The sequence below is a fragment of the Dendrobates tinctorius genome, unplaced genomic scaffold (genome assembly GCF_039654945.1).
Source record: "Dendrobates tinctorius isolate UK_male_01 unplaced genomic scaffold, ASM3965494v1 ptg000068l, whole genome shotgun sequence".
In the NCBI taxonomy this organism is placed as follows: Eukaryota; Metazoa; Chordata; class Amphibia; order Anura; family Dendrobatidae; genus Dendrobates; species Dendrobates tinctorius.
Genome location: NW_027361736.1, coordinates 494591 through 514734, shown reverse-complemented (window position 1 = coordinate 514734; position 20144 = coordinate 494591).

The following is a 20144-nucleotide window of genomic DNA, read 5'->3' as shown; positions in this document are numbered from 1 at the left end:
GGTATCCGAGTTCCGGCAACGTCTGCTGGTCCTTGGTAGTGCTTTGTAGCACAGGTACCTCCTGCTTAGTAACCGGGTTCCAGCACCGTCAGCTGGTCCTCGGTAGTGCCATTGGCTCTTGTTCCTTCTGCTGCCCCTCCGGGTGCCAGTACCGTCAGCTGGTTCAAGAGGACAAAGAACAGGAAGACAACCACCAAGATGCAGAACAACAAGAGAGAGAAGACAAAGAAGCATAAAAAAAACAAAGCAGAAGAACATTAAGCATAAGACGAATACTCTGAGCAAATTATATTATCTTATTTATAAGCAGAAGAAGACTAAGCAGTGTATGGGGGTGAGTCCGTTCCTCCTCGTGGTGCCCCTGGAAAAGGCCTGCTGCTGCAGCCCAAACTGAACGCGGACAAATCCTGTTGTAAATCTTTTGTGACAGGCAGAACGGAAGGTGTAAACTTCTAACTTTTCTAGATAACAACTACAGGAATGCCTGACACAAACAAGAATATGATGAAGAAGAATAGGAAGAAGATGAAGAAGTTGAATATGTAGAATAATAATTGTTGAATAAGAAGAATATGAAGAATGTAAGAAAAGGAAGAAGAAGAAGAAGAATGTAAAAAAAGGAAGTAGAAGAATTTAAAAAAGGAAGAAGAAGAAGAATGTAAAAAAAGGAATAAGAAGAAGAATGTAAAAAAAGGAAGAAGAAGAAGAATGTAAAAAAAGGAAGTAGAAGAATGTAAAAAAAGGAAGAAGAAGAAGAAGAATGTAAAAAAAGGAATAAGAAGAAGAAGAAGAAGAAGGTAAAAAAAGGAAGAAGAATAAGAAAGAAGAAGAAAGAAGAAAGAAGAAGAAGACATACATGTCTGGCAAAATATAAATGAGGCTAACATAGTCAATATCTTTGTAACTCCTAACATCTTTAAAAAAAAAGTTTAATTCCTGCTATTCCATTTGATTGGGCTAAACCTCTATGGCTTTAATGTCTCCTCCACCTCCCACAATACATTCTACATTATTCTTAGTTGTTTTTCTTCATGTAGAATTAACCTAAAAGGAAAGAAAGGGTTTTTTTTAATTCCGATATTTTGGCCCCATTGACTTGCATTGGTTCCCGGTATCGGAATCGGCGATACCGATACTTTTTTTAAGATCGGCCGATCCATTCCGATCTGATATTTTCAAGTATCGGCTGGTATCGCTCAACTCTAGTCACGTATCTAATCTGTCGATCCTTAGACGGGGATGCTCTCCGCATATTATCATAAAGAAGAGATGAACGGGAGCTAAATCTTGCCCTATTGTACGCCTTTTTCACCGAACAGCGACTATAACCCCGATTCAAAAAAAAATGTTTTAAGTCCTCTGCCTGTTTTTCAAAATCTGCTTCTGGGGAACACATCCGCCGCAAATGGAGAAACTGTCCCACAGGGACCGCCCTAATGACATGTGTGGGATGGCAGAAAGTAGCATGCAGCAGTGAGTTAGTGGCGATGGGTTTACAGAAAATATCCGTTTGTACCATACCAGTGACATCTTTCTTGACTATTGTGTCAAGAAATTCCACTTTCTCGCTGCTGCATACATATGTCAACCAAATGTTCTGATCTCTGTTGTTCAGACTAACCAAAAAAGAAGATAAATCACTAAGGGAACCCTGCCAGATCAAGAGGATATCGTCAATGTACCGGGTCCAAAGCAGGACCCGGTCCATTGACGCCTGTCGATCCAACAGGAAGAGGTCCCTCTCCCACAGCCCCGGGAACAGATTTGCATAAGAGGGCTCAAAGGCCGCTCCCATTGCTGTCCCCTGGAGCTGCAGGTAGAAGGACCCCTTAAACGTAAAAAAATTGTGGGTTAAGGCAAACTCAAGTAAATCAAGAATAAGCTCCCCAAAATGCAGCGAGGTTCCAGATTGTTCAAGAAAAAAGCGTACTGCCCTAAGGCCATCCTGGTGCCTTATATACTAGTATATAATGATTCTACATCAGCTGTTGCTAAGATGGTATCCTCATCCAAATTAAGGCAGTCCACTTTTTTGAGGAGCTCTCCGGTATCTTTAAGGAAGGAAGGTAAGTTCTCCACTAACGGTTGGAGATGAAAGTCAATCCAGCGATTAACCTTTTCCAGGAAGTTCCCATTCCCCGAGATGATAGGTCGCCCAAGTGGCACACTGATATTTTTATGGATTTTCGGAAGGCGATAAAAGGTCGAGACAGCAGGCTCGTGAACTGTTAAGGCATCAGCCAACTCTCTCCTCCACCGATAGTTTAAGGATGTTGTTCAATTACAAACTGAAAGCTGACAAGGGGTTATATGTAAGTCTCCTATAACAAGCAGCATTAATAAGCTGGTGAAAGGCTTCCTTTTCGTACAATGGCCTTAGGCCATATGACTACATTGCCCCCCTTGTCCGCTGGTTTCAGTACGACATCCTGGAGGTTTTTGAGCTGATGCAGCCTCGACCTTTCATCTCCATCCAAATTATCTCTGCTGAATCGCTGTGGAATTTTCAGCAGATCCTGGGTAACCACCCGGACGAACATGTCAATACTCGCACAGGTGGATAGGGGGGGAAACTTCCTGGAGCGTGGTCTAATCTAAGGGGGTATCTTACCTCCCTCCCTGGTGTTTTCACCGGAAAGCTCCTCAAGGATCCTCACTGCATTCTGTTCCTCCTCTGTGGGAAGAAGTGATTTATCTTCTTTTTTGGTTGGTCTGAACAACAACGATCAGAACATTCGGTTGACATATGTATGCAGCAGTGAGAAAGTGGAATTTCTTGACACTATAGTCAAGAAAGATGTCACTGGTATGGTACAAACGGATATTTTCCGTAAACCTACCGCCACTAACTCACTGCTGCATGCTACTTCCTGCCATCCCACACATGTCATTAGGGCGGTCCCTGTGGGACAGTTTTTCCATTTGCGGCGGATCTGTTCCACAGAAGCAGATTTTGAAAAACAGGCAATGGACTTAAAAAAATCGCTTTTTGAATCGGGGTTATAGTCGCCGTTCGGTGAAAAAGGCGTACAGTAGAGCAAGAGTTAGCTCCCGTTCATCTCTTCTTTATGATAATATGTGGAGAGCATCCCCGTCTAAGGATCAACAGATTAGATACATGACTAATTACAACTCCCAAGCAACCAAAATTCGAGCGACCCTCCAGAAATCTTGGTCTATTTTGCGGGTTGACCCCATATTGTCCAAAATATTTCCTGAAAGACCTTCTATGCCATTTAGACTTGCCAGGAATTTAAAAGATCATCTGACACATAGTCTCTATGTTGGCGAACCCAGGACCACTTTTCTTAATGATGCGACACCTCGGTGTGGATGTTATCCTTGTGGCCGCTGCGTCGCTTGCCCTAACATGGATCGCGCAACCACCTTTTCTGACTCTAGTGGCAAGATATATAAAATCAAGAAGTCTATCTCTTGTGATACACGCTATGTCATCTACTATGCCACATGCCCGTGTAACCTCATTTATATAGGCCTGACATCACGTCAGTTGAAGGTGCGTGTGCGCGAACATGTTTTGGGCATTGAGGCGTCGGTTGGTCATGAGGATGCATCCACACTGAAGACCATTCCATGTCATTTCAAGCTCTGTCACAATAGTGACAGTAGTTTGATACGATTTAAAGGGATCGATACTATTGACATTAATATACGGGGAGGCAAATTATCTACCACTTTGGCACGTCTTGAATCCAGATGGATTTGGACGTTGAGAACTGTGCATCCTCATGGGTTAAATGAGAATCTCTCATTTGCCCCTTACCTCTAATCATTGCAACTTGGAGCTCTGCATGCAGGCTGTTGTCATTGTTTGTTTTTAAAATTACTTTTATTATATATATTCTTTTAGATATCCTTTAACTTTCTTGGGCCTACTGATTGACCTACTGGACCATAGAAGAAGTGGAGCCATTTCTACAGTATGACTTATTGGATGGACATGCGGCTATACAAATGAAACGGAGGTCACACAGCTTGTTCTTCATTATTTCTGCATAGGACTGTGTTCATATTGCTACCAGGATATGTTCTACATACTGTAGACCATAGATGACCATTTTTTTATATAGGTTTTCAGGTGCACGTTTTTTGCTATTCGGGATATTGTTCCTGTTCATCGTGAATATTTGGTTGTCTCTGTATCAGATTTTTACAATGTAGTCATTGAGGAGATTTATAATTTAACCTTGATAATTATTTATGCTGTGTCAACTTATCCATATTTCCTATGATTCTGGTTGATGCACTTATCCTGTCAGTATAATAAGACTACTATTATTTGTTTCATTTGTTTTATTTTTATTTTGCTATTATTATATTATTTTTTATTTTTTAGTTTTTCTCCTTTATTTTATTTTATTGGTATTTTTTGCTTATTCCTTCCTTTTATTATCTTCTGCCCTGACAAATAATCATGGTCATCTGTGATTGCATATTTCAGAAAGATTATCCCATTATTATTTTTTATTATTTTTTTTTATTATTTTCCTATCTTTTATTTTTTATTTTTTGCTTTTTATTCTTTATTGTCATATAGATACTCTGATGTGAAGTACATTTTGTGCCGCTATCATAGCCTTTTTATGTGCATTCTTGGTTGCCCATTAACAAAATGCCGGGCTGTCCTTCATTTACTCTCTGCGCCTGTGCAGTGTTCCAGGCATCCCTTACCAGCGCTGAGAAGCTATGGGCGTTTAGTCACGTGGGGCCCCACGTGGTCTTCACGTCACACCTCCCCGCTCGCTGTGCTGGGATTGCCTGGTATCTCACAGGCAATGATTCTCCCTACCCGCCTGCACTCTGCGCAGTTGCGGGGACTTACAGCGTGGGTACTGTCATGACAATGGATGACGACTTCCGGTCATGTATCTAGCGGTCTTTTCCGGTCTGGACCCTTTTTAAATCGAGCATTCATGGTAATAGTGTGCACCCTGAAGAAGGTGCTTCCGAATCGCATGTTGGGGCGGGCACGGGGACCTTGGCATGCCTGCACTTGCAAATCCACAGGTAATGCACAACGTACCGATGTGATTTTCACTTTATATGCTATACATTGGCTCTCACCTAGGGACATTTCCATGGGTATTTGAAAAGCAGTATATGTCTGTAAGGGTATTTTTTATTTCTATCTATATTTTTCTTTGCTGCTTTGGTCCTGATGAGTGACGTTTTTCTATGTCTTATATGGCAATACTTGCTTACTACTGGCAATATGGTTCTCCGTGTCCTGATTATGTTCTGTCAATGACCAACTAGCACTGCTGCATATTTTTATTGCAATTTGTTCTTTGCATCACCACTTAATAAAGTAATTTTCTCACTATGACCTTTGGTTGCTTTTTCTGGATTCGTCCTCCCCCCTTTTTTACCCTAGCAACAGAGCAGAAAGCAAAAAAGGCACAACCAGATTAGATGCAAAGGATTAGCAAAAGAATCACTTAACTTAACATGCAGATCAGGCAGGGGACAAAAGAACTCCAAATGTACAAGGAGCAAAAATCAACAACAACCTTCAAGAGCAGCCAGCTCCATTATATGCTCCCAGCCAGTAATCCCAGATTCCCAATTATCATCATCAGGTGGAGAACCTCCATCCACCTGGCCAGCTCCACTACTCTCAATAACCACCAGAAGTAGCAGAAGGAGCTTCGGCTCAGAAATCCGAGCAAGGGAGTTCACAACAGTTCTGATTATTGAGGATGCTAACCTCAGGTCATCAGCAGAATGGAGGGCACTGGTAGGGTGGTAGACTGAGACAAGGGAGGAGATGTAGGGTGGTGCTGAGCCGTGGAGTGCTCTGTGGGTGAGGGTAAAAAGTTTGTACTGGATTCTCGAGTGGATGGGTAGCCAGTGTAATGACTGGCACAAGGTAGAGGAATCGGTGTAACGATTGGCGAGGAATATGATCCTGGCTACAGCATTCAAGACAGATTGGAGGGGGGGAGAGTTTGGTAAGAGGGAGACCAACTAGAAGAGAGTTACAGTAGTCCAGACAAGAATGAAAAAGAAAAACAGTAAGAGTTTTTGCGGAGTCGAAAGTAAGAAAAGTTTGAATTCTAGAAATGTTTTTGAGGTGCAGATAACAAGTGAGCCAGTGATCGTATGTGGGGGGCGAATGAAAGCTCGGAGTCAAGTATGAACCCCAAGACAGCGGGCATGTTGCTGGGGAGTAATAGTGGAACCACACACAGAAATGCCAATGTCGGGAATAGGTGCATTAGTGGAGGGAGGAAACACAAGGAGTAAGGCTGGTTTCACACTAGTGTTCGATCGCGCAGCGCATCGTGCGCTATCGGGCGCACGCGCAATGTCCCCCTATCTTTAACATGGTGATCACAGGGTCTTGCAAATGTACGTGCTCTTCAGCATTTAGCGTGCGCTGCGCATTTTACAGGTGTGTGCCCAGACGCGCCGTATGCTCCATGTTGCATTTTTTTTCCCGGCGGCATCGTTAAAAAAATCGCGCGCGCACGTGTGCACTCGGTGTGCGCCCAAAAATAGCATTACAGTCTATGTGGTTGCTGACAAGCGCTTGGCACCGCGCACGTCAGCGCCTTGGGCGCGCACGCGATTTGAGTAAACAATGTCTAGACACTTGTCTAGAACTCCCCCTAAACAAGCAACATTGTTTTGGAGGAGTGTACATAAAAGAAGGTGTCTTCAGGGTCAGACAATTACTCTACATACAGCCTTGCAGAGACCAGACAAGCATTCTACAAGAGCCTTCTACCTGTGGATTCAAGCTTCAGGAGCCAAAATGTGAGTATTCTTAAAAACAATGTCTGTGTGTCCTGAACAATTTATTATGTACTAATGTATTTTTTGTTTTCTTTTCAGCATGTCTTCTTCCGGATCAGTCTATTTGCCATTTCAGCAAGAACTGGCCCAAGCTGATCATGAGGTGAGAATCTTGCTGCCTTTTGGTAAGTATAGCTGCTTCTAGAAATGTGTTTTAATTTTTTTTTTCTTTACAGACATCGACACGGGCAGTGAAGATGGAGTGTGGGAGCGGTCTGAGCGGGAGCAGTCGGAGCGGTGTGAGCGGGAGCCATCTGAGCGGGAGCAGTCTGAGGATTCTGAGCGGGAGCAGCGTAGTCAAGTCGTGGCGAGGAGACGCAATGTGAGTGTATATATATATATATATATATATATATATATATCTTTTTTGTCTTTCTCTTGCTTCTTTTCTGTTTCTTTTTGTATCTTTTCCAAACTTCTAAACATTCTATTTTTTTTTTTCTAGGTTCCACAGCGGGATGACGAAGAAGTCTACATAGACAACGAGCACCTCATCCGCCTCGTTGAGGAGCACATCCCGTTGTGGGACAGCCGTGACCAGCAGTACAAAGACACAGTGGTGACCCGGCAGCTCTGGAATGAGGTGGCCGCAGTGATGATGGATGGCTGGGACAGCGCCTCTGCAGCTTTAAAAAGGGCGTTCAGTAAGTATAAAGATGCTCTGTGATACAGCATTTATTTTTTGACCTGATGGTGCTGATGTGTTTTTTGCAAGATATATTCTTGCATTAAACACACCTATGCCTGGTGGAAAACTGTGATTGATTTGTGTCTTGAACTGCTGCATTGTTTTGTGGACCTGACGGTGGTGGTGTTTTTTTGGCAAGATATATTCTTGCATGAAAAGCACCAATGCCTTGTTGAGAACTGTGATTGATTTTTCAACTGCTGTCTTGATCCTGTTTTCACTCTTGTTCCTGATGATACTGTTGTTTTCGCTGATACATATATTTTAGCAGGAAACATAACAGTGACCTCCGTCTCAACAGTTACTGCATTGTGTCTAGAATTTTATTGGTGCTGCAGCAGTGACTGTTTTCAAAGTTCAATGAGGTGTGTGTGGTGAGAATGACGTTAAACTAGTGCATTTTTAATTTTTATTTTTTTTTTTACCAACTGTGAAAAAAATCCACACACGTTGTTGGCGCTCGATGAAGGACCGCTTCAACACTGATGTTTGTGCTGAGGGACAGGTTCGGAGTGGTTCTGCGGCAAGGCGCAGAAGAAAGTACCGCTACCATCGCGACTTGGCTTTCCTGAGACCCGGTCCTTGCCAGCAGAGCGTAAGTTTTTGTTTTTTTCTCGTTTGTTCTTAATATGTGCTTTTCTATTCCACAGGTGATGCTTCTTGTAAATGCATGATACTAATGTTTTCCATTTCTTTCCACAGCACTTGGAGCAGCACCCTGCAACCTGACCCTGTCCCGGGAGCGGTTAATCATCGATCGACCTCGGACCCGTCCCAGCCATCCGAAAGCCAGGAAGCATCTTGCAGGTCAGCAACACAGACAGCTGGTGACCAGGAAGCTGGTCCATCAGGTGTTCCCCTGTCCCAGGTCTCTGCCACTGGTTATGCGAGCACTGCCCGCCAGCGGCAGAGGGCCTTGGACAGGAATGTCATGCCCGAGTTCATGCACTTGAGAGAGGCCTTTAAGGCCAGCCTCAAGGCGCTGGCCACCAGAGCGGAATGCGGTTTTTCCCTGATGGAGCGTGGTTTTAACCACATGGAACACCGCTTCCACTCTGTCGACCAGCACCTTGACCATCTGGAGGCCGACCTCAACAGACCAGCGCACCATTTTTCAGTAAAATTGAACAGGGCATGGCAGAACACCTTAGTCCTGAGCAACAGCTGAGTGTGCTACAGGCCTGCAACACAGCTTACTTGCAGGCTAATGCAGCAGAATCGGTATGTGCAGCAGTCAGTGGTGTCATTTCCAACAGTTCCACCGCTGACTCGCTTGACCACACTACCGACTTCTGCTGCATACCACTGCACAGCCACCTGCATTCCCAGCGAAGCCGGACATCACTACACCACCTCAAGTCTGAGTGCTGCTGGACACTCCTGCGCCACCACCACTATGGCAAGCGCTGCTCCTGTATGGAGCACCACCACCACCACAGCACCACCAGCTTGGAGCCAAACCACCACAGAACCTGCTTGGGCCACCGACACCAGCAGTCAACAGCAAAGGAACACCGCCAGCACTCCTCAGCAACAGAGCACCGCCAGCACTCCTCAGCAACAGAGCATCGCCAGCACTCCTCAGCAACAGAGCATCGCCAGCATTCCCCAGCAACAGAGCATCGCCAGCACTCCTCAGCAACAGAGCATCGCCAGCACTCCTCAGCAACAGAGCACCGTCAGCACTCCTCTTCAAAGGAGCACCGCCAGCACTCCTCTTCAAAGGAGCACCGCCAGCACTCTTCATCAAAGGAGCACCGCCAGCACTCCTCATCAAAGGAGCACCGCCAGCATTCCTCATCAAAGGAGCACCGCCACCACTCCTCATCAAAGGAGCACCACCACTCATCTTCAGAGCACCGCCACCAATTTTCCTCCTCGTAGTCCCCCAAGAACTTTGGCTGAGATACCTGATATGCAGCCTCCTTCATGTAGCACCGACCCAACATGCTCCCCTTCTAGGAGCACCGCCACTGCCACTATGAGCAGCACAGCCACCGCCACCACAGAGCAGCAAAGGGGTGATCCGCATTCCCTATTTTACAGGGCAACGCCACAGTCCACAGTCACCAGGCGGTCTACAAAAGAAAGGCGGTCACAGGCTGCAAGTAGGTCGGGGCAGGATAAGCATGTGCCAAAAAAGAAGAAAAAAAAAACTTTGTCCATCCACCGTCTCCTCCTGTGTCTCAACCTGCCTCAATGTCCATTCCAGAGCTCCCTTCCCCGAGTACTTTTGTCGCCCCTTCTCCTAAAACCCCTTCCTCTACCTCCAGTTGTTCCTCGTCTCTCCACACACCCAAAGTATCCCAATCTTCCCCCAAACGTCATTCATAATAAAAATTTTCTTGTTTATTTTTGGTTTCAAAATAAATGTGCACTTGTGCTTTCAAAAAATTGGTAAGAGCAGTGAGACTATGGAACTCTCTGCCATATGATGTTGTAATGAGTGATTCACTACTAAAATTTAAGAAGGGACTGGATGCCTTTCTTGAAAAGTATAATATTACAGGGTATATACACTAGTCTCCTTAATATTGCGTTGATCCAGGGAGCTAGTCTGATTGCCGTATGTGGAGTCGGGAAGGAATTTTTTTCCCCAATGTGAAGCTTACTGTTGCCACATGGGGTTTTTTTTGCCTTCCTCTGGATCAACATGTTAGGGCAAGCTAGGATAGGATATGGGTTGAACTAGATGGACTTAAAGTCTCCCTTCAACCTTAATTACTATGTTACTATGTTACTATGTTACTATGTATTGGTTTACTGTGTCTATCGCCGACTACACACACTGCGCCATACACTTAGGTTTTTTGCAAAAACATATATCTCCATTACTGTTTCTTGTGTGAGACTTGTTTCTTGTGTCAGTCTTGGAGATATGTGTTGACAACAAACCAAATCTACATGACTTTCCTTTTCCAGAACAGTTTCTACATTCTAGGAATATTGCACAGAGTGCATCCAGCAGGGTTCCCCAACTCCAGTCCTCAAGGTCCAACAAAAGATCATGTTGTATGGAATCCTCTGTTTGAAAAATTTTTAGCAACTGAGCTATGGATTTCATTACAACATGATCTGTTGGTGGACCTTGTGGAGTGGAGTTGGGGAACCCTGCTGGATCTAGTGTGTTCAATATTACTAGAATGTAGAGACTGTTGTGGAAAAGACAAGTCTTATAGGTAACATCTACATGACTTTCCTTTTCCAGAACAGTCTCTACATTCTAGGAATATTGCACAGAGTGCATCCAGCAGGGTTCCCCAACTCCAGTCCTCAAGTCCAACAAAAGATCATGTTGTATGGAATCCTCTGTTTGAAAAATTTTGAGCAACTGAAGCTATGGATTTCATTACAACATGATCTGTTGTTGAAACTTGTGGAGTTGGTGAAGATGTAGATTGGTTTCGTTGACAAAACATATCTCCAAGACTGACACAAGAAACGTCAGTAATCGAGATATCTGGTGTATTGCAAACTGAATAGAGTTGGTTTCCCTAAATACAGTGTTCAAACCAAACCAACATAGCATGTTTTAGTAATTACATTGGAGTTAAAAAAAAAATTTAAACATGATATGTTGGTTGACATTAGGAGTAAATTTTTAAAACCCTTGCTATAGAGGATGGTGTTGCGTGCAAGGTATAACTATTGTTATCATTTAAAAAATGCAAGGAACTATAGATATACCTTGTAAATAACCACATAATCTATACAGTCACCAACTCAGGAGTATTAGTGAATTCATGATGCACAAAACACAGCATCATAAATTCACTGATACACACGGCTACTTGGTAATGGTATTGGGGGTGTATCAACAGAGAATGCACTCAGTACAGGTATCAAAACGTTTTTTTTATTAACATACAAACAACATGCAAGACAAATTTTTTAAACGATTTGCTCTTGCCATTCCACCCGTCCTACATCTGAGTTGAAGTAGGCCGCAAATTGGTCCCTCATTTGGCCAACTTCAACAGATGACCTGAGAGGGTGCTGTGTAAATTCAGGCAATGGATTAGGATCAACATCATCAAGATCAAAGTTCGGGTGCTCTCGAGAAAGTACAAAGTTATGTAGAACAACACAGGCCTTGACCACCTCATCCACTGTTTCCAGTTTCAGATTAATAGCTGTGCCAAGAATGCACCATCTAGATACAAGTATACCAAAGGCACACTCTACTGTTCTCCTGGCCCTGGTCAACCTGTAATTGAAAATTCTTTTTTGTAGATCCAAGTCCCGGCTGGAGTAGGGTTTGAGGAGGTGTTGGCACATCTGGAACGCTTCATCACCAACCATTACAATTGGCTGTGGCGGACCTTCGGTGTTGGGAAGAGACGGTGGCATGGGGAAATTGAAGTTGTCGACATACAACCTCCTGCCCATGTCCGATGTCTTAAAAGCCTGGAAGTCATTACCACAGCCAAATGCCCCAATGTCCACTGCAACAAACGTACAGTCTGCATCCGCAATGTCCATCAGTACTGTAGAAAAGTACTTTTTGTAGTTAAAGAACTCAGAGCCAGTTCTTTTGGGCTTGATAATCCTGATGTGTTTCCCATCCACCACTCCCAAACAGTTAGGGAAATTGCAGACAATCCAGAATCTTTCAGCGATGTCCAACCACTTTTCTGCAGTTGGCATGGGCATGAATTCGGGACAAAGAACGTTGCAGAGTGCACGGCAGGTGTCCACTACAATTCCAGACAACATGGAGATTCCAATCCGGTACTGGAAGTGCAGTGACGAGAGGGTCTCTCAAGTAGCCAGGAATCTGTGACACAAAGAAAGCAACAAAAATTAATATTTGTGTTTATGTAATTTTTTTACACACATTACATTAAAAAAAAAAAAAAATCTGCAGCCTTTGTTTCAATACATGCCATCCAAAAATTAACGCAGCTTGTAGTTACCAACATGGCAGAACTGTAATTCTGCCAGATTTGGAAGAGTATATGTCACAAGCAAGAAAATTCAGCAGACATTGGTTTAGCAAAACTACGTACCTTAATGTGACCAGGAGCCGTTCCTCAGGAGTAATCGCACGCCGGAGCTGTGTGTCCTGTCTCCGGATTACTTCTTTTACCCGACCAAGCAAATAGTGAAAGGTTTCTTGGGTCATCCGGGTATAATCCATAAATTTCCTCGGGTTTGCCTGTAGCTTGCTGTAGAGGGTGTGGTACGCTCCACGGCTCTCCCAGAGTTCCATAATGGGATGTATCCACATACGCTGCTGCTACCGTCTTCGCTGCCTCTCTCTCTCCCTCTGTTCATGGCAAGCAACGGCATAAGCCTGAGCAGTCCTCATGTCCAGATCCAAGTCAAAGTAAAAGCTCTTCCTGCGCAGATCCATGTTTCTCAAGTCAAATGCAAGCAAATGTGAAGAATTCAGGTGTAAACAGGGTCTATATAAAGAATTTCCATAGACACGCCCACTGGTGTCCCATTGGTTTAGTGTGTTGCAAGAATTTTTCGAGGATTTTTTCTCCAGTTTATTGTGCATAAAAAATGCAAGCACATAAAAACGCTGCGATTTTTTGTTCTAATGCACACAATAAAGCTACAAAATAACGCAGCGTTTACCAGCGTTTGCATGCGCTTTTGACATGCGTTTCATGTGCGCTCCAAACGCAGCGCAAAAAACGCTAATGTGAGAGTAGCCTAAAACGGGGTTACAAAGGAATATTCAATCCAAACAAGCCCTATTATAGGTAGAGGGGAAAACAATAGCACACCCATCTGTAAGAAACAAGAGAAAGAATAAAGTTGTTTATAGTTGCTTATAAAAACCAGTAAACAAGATTTCTTCATTTAGCCCATTGGGTGAAAGACTACGTAATCAATAACTCCACTTGGATTCACATTAAAGTAATAAATTAGTGACATTCCCACCCCTGAGGTTCATGCATATGCTCTCTAGTCCCATAACCCTAAAATCCCTTGGTTTTGCCATCATGAAACTCTAAAAAATGGGCCGCAACTCTTATTTTTCTCCCAGTCAGTGTGTTCTGTGGAGATATTGGAGAGATGTTGCTACATGCTTCTCCTCAACTTCTGTGTTGTCTGACCCACATAGACTTTGGGACAGCCACACAGGAGGGCATAAACCAGATTACAAGATTTACAATTAAAATAGTCTTTGGGCTGGATCGAGAAGAGGGCAGCAGGCACGGACACATGGTCTTTAGCTATCATGAATTGGCATATTCCCACAGTTCCTACAGGCATAGGACCTGGAGATTTTAACCCCACAATTTAAACTAGAAGTGGGTCGTTGATAATGACTGTGGCAAAGACTGTCCCTCAGATTTTTTGCCTGACGGGCTACCATGATAGGGGTAGAGGAGACCAATAATTGAGTTTTCTTGTCACTCATTAGAATGTTCCAATTCTTACTCAAGATGTCTCTAATATCCGACAATTGATTATTGAAGGTAGTGATCAAGGGAAGAGGTCTTTTGGAGTCTCACACTCTCTTAGTAAATAGACTATGTCGATCGCTGCTGTAGGCCAATGAAAAAGCTCTGGAAATGACCTTCTTTGGATAGCCCCTGTCCCTGAAACGAGAAGTGAGATCTTTAGCTTGTTTACGAAAATCCATGGAGGAGCTACAGTTTATTTTGAGTCGCAAAAAATGGCCTTTAGGTATGCCATTCTTCAAATGATTTGGATGGAAACTAGAAAAAAGCAATAAACTGTTGCTGTTTCCTTACGGAATAAACCAGTGGTGATTAGTGTTGAGCATTCCGATACCGCAAGTATCGGGTATCGGCCGATATTAGCGGTATCGGAATTCCGATTCTGACTTCCGATACTTTTGTCATATCGGATTCCGGAATCGGAATCGGAAGTTCAAAGTTGATTGACAGCCGAAATGACGTCATCATGATGCGCGGTGTGTGCGCATCATGATGCGCCGTCATTTCGGGCCTTCCGGGGGGTCTGTAGCGGCCTGCCGGGGGGCTGTGCCGGCCTGCCGGTGGTCTGTGCACCCTGTGGGGGTCTGTACCGGCCTGCCGGGGGGCTGTGCCGGCCTGCCGGGGGGCTGTGTGGACTGCCCGGGGTCTGTACCGGCCTGCCGGGGGGCTGTGCCGGCCTGCCGGTGGTCTGTGCACCCTGTGGGGGTCTGTACCGGCCTGCCGGGGAGCTGTGCCGGCCTGCCGGGGGGCTGTGCCGATGTCCGGGGCTCTGTGCAGGCATCGTCCGATGGGACTACAAGTCCCATCGGGCGATGCCTGCTACCATGACAGTGATTGACACATTAGCCAATGATGGGACAGTAGTAGTCCCATCATCCGGCTAATGTGTTAAATGTTAAAAAAAAAAAAAATACTACATACATACTACATACATACTACATGCATGCTACATACATACTACATGCTACATGCATGCTACATACATACTACATGCTACATACATACTACATACATACTACATGCATGCTACATACATACTACATGCTACATACATACTACATATATACTACATGCATGCTACATACATACTACATGCTACATGCATGCTACATACATACTACATGCTACATACATACTACATACATACTACATGCATGCTACATACATACTACATGCATGCTACATACATACTACATGCTACATACATACTACATACATACTACATGCATGCTACATACATACTACATGCATGCTACATACATACTACATGCTACATACATACTACATATATACTACATGCATGCTACATACATGCTACATGCTACATACATACTACATACATACTACATGCATGCTACATACATACTACATGCTACATACATACTACATATATACTACATGCATGCTACATACATACTACATGCTACATGCATGCGACATACATACTACATGCTACATACATACTACATACATACTACATGCATGCTACATACATACTACATGCATGCTACATACATACTACATGCTACATACATACTACATATATACTACATGCATGCTACATACATACTACATGCTACATACATACTACATACATACTACATGCATGCTACATACATACTACATGCTACATACATACTACATATATACTACATGCATGCTGCATACATACTACATGCTACATGCATGCTACATACATACTACATGCTACATACATACTACATACATACTACATGCATGCTACATACATACTACATGCATGCTACATACATACTACATGCTACATACATACTACATATATACTACATACATGCTACATACATACTACATACATACTACATACATACTACATGCATGCTACATACATACTACATGCTACATACATACTACATATATACTACATGCATGCTACATACATACTACATGCTACATGCATGCTACATACATACTACATGCTACATACATACTACATGCATGCTACATACATACTACATGCATGCTACATACATACTACATGCTACATACATACTACATATATACTACATGCATGCTACATACATACTACATGCTACATACATACTACATGCTACATACATACTACATATATACTACATGCATGCTACATACATACTACATACATACTACATGCATGCTACATACATACTACATACATACTACATGCATGCTACATACATACTACATGCTACATACATACTACATATATACTACATGCATGCTACATACATACTACATGCTACATACATACTACATATATACTACATGCATGCTACATACATACTACATGCTACATACATACTACATGCTACATACATACTACATACATACTACATATATACTACATGCATGCTACATACATACTACATGCTACATACATACTACATACATACTACATGCATGCTACATACAATACATTCATACAATACATACATAGACATACAGTACATATAACATAGAGTAACATACTTACCAATACTTGTCACATTGTTCCCCGAAGCCATTGTCTTTTACGGAATAAATATTAACATAACAAACCACAAAAATACTCAACCATGATTAGAAGCAGTCCACGAGTGTGTCCCACGACGATCTTGGGTAGAGAACTGCAGCATCAGCTGATGCTGCCGCTCTCTACGGGCTGCAGGAATCCAATGACGGAAGGTAGGTATCCTTCCGCACTGTATTCCTCCGCCACTTAAAAAAAAAAGTCCCTAGTCTCACTTTATGGTAAAAGCTGTGTGGGAATTTCCCACACAGCTTTTACCATAAAGTGAGACTAGGGACTTTTTTTTTTTTAAGTGGCGGAGGAATACAGTGCGGAAGGATACCTACCTTCCGTCATTGGATTCCTGCAGCCCGTAGAGAGCGGCAGCATCAGCTGATGCTGCAGTTCTCTACCCAAGATCGTCGTGGGACACACTCGTGGACTGCTTTGGATCATGGGTGAGTATTTTTGTGGCTTGTTATGTTAATATTTATTCCGTAAAAGACAATGGCTTCGGGGAACAATGTGACAAGTATTGGTAAGTATGTTACTCTATGTTATATGTACTGTATGTCTATGTATGTATTGTATGAATGTATTGTATGTAGCATGCATGTAGCATGTAGTATGTATGTAGCATGTAGTATGTATGTAGCATGCATGCAGTATGTATGTAGTATGTATGTAGCATGTAGTATGTATGTAGCATGCATGTAGTATATATGTAGTATGTATGTAGTATGTATGTAGCATGCATGTAGTATATATGTACTATGTATGTAGCATGCAGTATGTATGTAGCATGCATGTAGTATATATGTAGTATATATGTGGTATGTATGTAGCATGTATGTAGCATGCATGTAGTATGTATGTAGTATGTATGTAGTATATAAGTATATATGTAGCATGTAGTATGTATGTAGCATGCATGTTGTTTGTATGTATGTAGCATGTATGTAGCATGCATGTAGTATATATGTAGCATGTAGTATGTATGTAGCATGCATGTAGTATATATGTACTATGTATGTAGCATGCAGTATGTATGTAGCATGCATGTAGTATATATGTAGTATGTATGTAGTATGTATGTAGCATGCATGTAGTATATATGTACTATGTATGTAGCATGTAGTATGTATGTAGCATGCATGTAGTATGTATGTAGCATGCATGTAGTATATATGTACTATGTATGTAGCATGCAGTATGTATGTAGCATGCATGTAGTATGTATGTATGTAGTATGTTTTTTTTTTTACATTTAACACATTAGCCGGATAATGGGACTACTACTGTCCCATCATTGGCTAATGTGTCAATCACTATCATGGTAGCAGGCATCGCCCGATGGGACTTGTAGTCCCATCGGACGATGCCTGCACGGACCCCCGGACATCAGCGCAGCCCCCCGGCAGGCCGGCACAGCCCCCCGGCAGGCCGGTACAGACCCCCACAGGGTGCACAGCCCCCCGGCAGGCCGGCACAGCCCCCCGGCAGGCCGGTACAGACCCCGGGCAGTCCACACAGCCCACCGGCAGGCCGGCACAGCCCCCCGGCAGGCCGGCAGAGACCCCCGGAAGGCCCGTACAGACCCCCGAGAGGCTGTACAAGGGCAGGAAAGGGTTTTTCCAATTCCGATACCGGAAGTCTCATAGACTTGAATGGGACTTCCGGTATCGGCATCGGCGATACCGATACTTTTTTTAAAGATCGGCCGATCCATTCCGATCCGATATTTTGAAGTATCGGACGGTATCGCTCAACTCTAGTGGTGATGCCCGAGTTGTTGATCTGGAGCTTGAGATCCAAAAAGTCAATTGAATATTCAGAAATTGTTGAGGTGAGTCTGATGTTATGTGGATTGTGGTTTAGACCTTCAATGAAAGTGTTACCATGGCTGATCAGGAGAAAAATCTCCAGGAGTGGACCTTCTGGACCGTGGCACCGAGGGGCTCCGGGCGAGCTGCCAGGTGGAGCTGACCCCTATACAGGGATCGTTAGGAGCAGGCCCAGGGGTTCGGGTACCATGATAGCCGGTTCCAAGAGGGGCGGCTCAGGACGGACTGGAGTAGGAGTGCGGGACTGAAGCGTAGACAACAGAGCAGGATCACTGGAGACTGGACCGGAGTAGAACTGCAGAACTGGAGCATAGACAACAGGATGGAGCAGGAACACGGGAGACAGGACTGGAGTAGGACTGTAGGACTGGAGTATGGATAGCAGGATGGAGCAGGAACACCGGAGGTAGGACTGGAGTAGGACTGAAGGACTGGAGTGTGGAAAGCAGGATGGAGCAGGAACACCGGAGGCAGGACTGGAGTATAGATAGCTGGACCCACGGAGCACCGGACTGAGGGGCTACTGCAGGGACCACGGGAGGCAGGACTGCGAGGCTATTGCAGGAATCACTGAAGACAGGACTGCGAAACTGCAGAGAGCACACGAGGAAGCAGGGCCCAGTGTGCTAGCAACACAACGATCAGGTGCCTCCCTCAGGGGGGAACTGGCTGATATTGCCCTGTCAGGTCTGCCATTGTTCCGTAGGTGCTTCCGGGTCAGGGCACAAGTAACAGGAGAGAGGTGCGGCCGCGGCCTATGGCGCATGCGTATTGCATGCAGAGACCTTGTCGGCCACGAGCCTGTCAGAAGGGACCGCCGTGGCTGTCGGGCAGCTGCGGCATGGGAGTGGAGGCCGGGTGAGTATGCGGAGGCGGCGTGACAGAAAGATCTGCAGTTGGATAGTGAGCCTGTCCAAAGAAAAAGAACGTTGTCATTATAACATTGCCACGTACGAATATTAGTGTGGAAGGCTTCATGAGTGTACACTGTGGCCTCTTCTCACATCCCAAAAAGAGATTTGCATATGAGGGTGCACAACTCGCCCCCCATAGCGGTCCCAGGGATCTGTCTATAGAATTTTCTATCAAAAGTGAAGTAGTTTTTGTCAAGAATGAAATACAAAAGTTCAAGAGGAAAGTGGTCATGTCTTTCATTCGTGGGTGATCGTTTGTCAAGAAAGAAAGAAACCGCTTGCATACCTAAATTGTGTGAGATGCTGGTATATAAAGACTTCACGTCTAGGCTGACCAGGAAAGTATTCTCCGGGAGGCAAAGCGTCTCCAAATCAGTTGGATCAGAACGTAAATGTTGGTAACGTTTTGTATTTGACAATTGTCTCATGGTTTCTTTGACATATTTGTCATGGGGCCAAAGGACTACATTACCCCCTTTATCTGCTTCATGTATGACATATTCGTTGTTCTGTTCAAGTCTCCGTAGAGCTCCTCTCTCCTCTCTTCTAAGATTATTGTGTCTACATGTGCTTCCTTCTGTGTCGCTGATGTCGGAGGTTAAAAAATCACTGGAAGAAAGGTCCTGTCTGGAAGCAAGCTCATTGGTGGTGCCATATTCTTGCATGTGGGGCCATCTGTTGCCACAATGGACCACTTGTAAGCCCGCCCTTAGTTAAAGTCCAGTTTATCGCTATTATATTTGTTCCTTTTCCCACTAATTACATCTTTTTCAAAAGTATCAATTAAAGTTTCTAGTTTCTGCTGAAAGGGTGCACCATATAGAGTATGGAGTTATAGGATGAATTAGTGTTGTACCTTATATTTATACCAATACTTTGATAAATTGTTGGTTTACACCCAACTCACGTAGCTCAGGACTGTTCCTATTCATCTTTTAGACAAGATAATGTGAC